Source organism: Ipomoea triloba, chromosome 16, assembly GCF_003576645.1.
Source record: "Ipomoea triloba cultivar NCNSP0323 chromosome 16, ASM357664v1".
Taxonomy (NCBI): Eukaryota; Viridiplantae; Streptophyta; class Magnoliopsida; order Solanales; family Convolvulaceae; genus Ipomoea; species Ipomoea triloba.
This window is the reverse complement of record NC_044931.1, coordinates 17,235,803-17,237,721: the sequence shown is the minus strand read 5'-3', so window position 1 is coordinate 17,237,721 and position 1,919 is coordinate 17,235,803.

Here is a 1,919-nt window from a genome sequence, read left to right as displayed (position 1 = left end):
AATAAAAAGGAGAGGGAGAGAAATAGTTTGATAGTTTAATTATAAGTTTTTTTTTTTTTTTTTCAAAATGGTCTCTCAATTATTGCTCTTCTTAATTTTGCATTTCGGACTCTCAATTACATCAAATGTGGTCTCTCGACTTTTAAAAACATACCAATTCAGTAAGTTGTTGGTATTCTGTTCACTCAATGTTAAAATGGAGGGCATTTTGCTCAGCTCACCTATTTAGCATAGTATGTATGTATCGTGACTGGCATCCTATATATTTTTCAATCGCTGTTTATGGCCATAGGCCCATAGGCCATATGGGCCTGCGCCGTGTGGGACCAATCATTATTGCATGGACTATGGTTCACACAGTTGTGTGGATCAAAAATAAAAAATACATTATTTTTGTGCTGAAGGTACATTATTTTTATACTGTAAGTACATAATTTTAGGGTACATTATTTTTGTACTGAAGGTACATTATTTGATATATACGGTCAAATAATGTACCTACAGTACAAAAATAATGTACATTCAGTATAAAAATAATTTATTTTTTATTTTTAGTCCACACAGTTGTGTGGACCATGGTCCATGCAATAATTTGCCGTGTGGGACCATTCGTTATACCGTGGATCAGTGTCACAAAATAACGTTGTTTTAATAAGTGGGGGAAACAACTTATGTAAATGTCTGTAACTGATACTACAGTTCATCTCAAATGATACTACAGTTGTGTTGAACTGATACTGCAGTTGTGTTGAGGCCGTTTCATCCGTCTGGAACTGTAATTTCGTTGAACTGATACTGCAGTTGTATTGAAAAGGAACTGCAGTTGCGCGGATCGGAGGTAGTTTCATTCGTCTGTTTTCATAAATCAAACGACGTCGTTTTGTCACTTGGACCACAATGCTTGGTGGACCGCGGTCCACAATAAAATTTGCAATGTGGGACTCAAAACTTCAAGTAAATTATATCATGAGTTTTTCAAACTTATGGTCCCACAAAGTTTATGATACAAATAATATTGATCCACAACTTTTAAAACTTACATAATTGGTCTATGATTATCAATTCTTAGCGCAAAATGGTTCTTTCGGTAAAATCTTTGTTAATTTTTTATCAAAAATAAGTATTTTCTTATAGCAGGGGTATAATGGTCTTTTTCTTTTACCAATATATTTTTTTTTTGTAATTTTGGTACCACGAATATTTTGGCACTAACAATGTTGATATACAACTTTCAAAACTTTCATAATTATCCATAAGTATCAATTTTCTTAGTGCAAATGGTCATTCTAGTGAAATCTCCAGTCAGTGGGTTGAAATTCTTAACACAAATACAATTTGTAAATGGGTTGACACGATAGACATGTTTTATTAATAGATTTTGGGTCTTGTTGATACGATATAACATGAAACCCGTTTAAACTCGTTAAACCTATTCATAACTATACAAAAATTCAAATCATAACATTCAATTAACATATTAATTATGTTCCAATAATTTTTTTTTGAAAACCAGTGCCAGTAATTAAATAAATTAAAGACACATAATTTGTTACATGTAGACACATAATATGTTAACTACATGTGCCTAATATATTAACCGCAGACACATAATATGTTAATTTTATATTACGTAATTTTATTTTATTAGTATAAAAATTATGCAAACTTATACATATAGCAAACATATACGAACGCTTACAGATCACGAACATAACACGAGTAGTTTACCAAAAGCTCTGTTCACTAACATCCCTAATCCCAGTCACGAGCATGGATTTGAGGAACAAGTTTATGAGGTTCAAAATATAGTTCAAAGAAGTGGAGAAATCGGAGTTATTTAAAAAAAGTTTACAATACAATAAAAATCAAATTTATTGAAAAAATATTCTTAAATATTCAAGTGATGAGTATGCTCACGA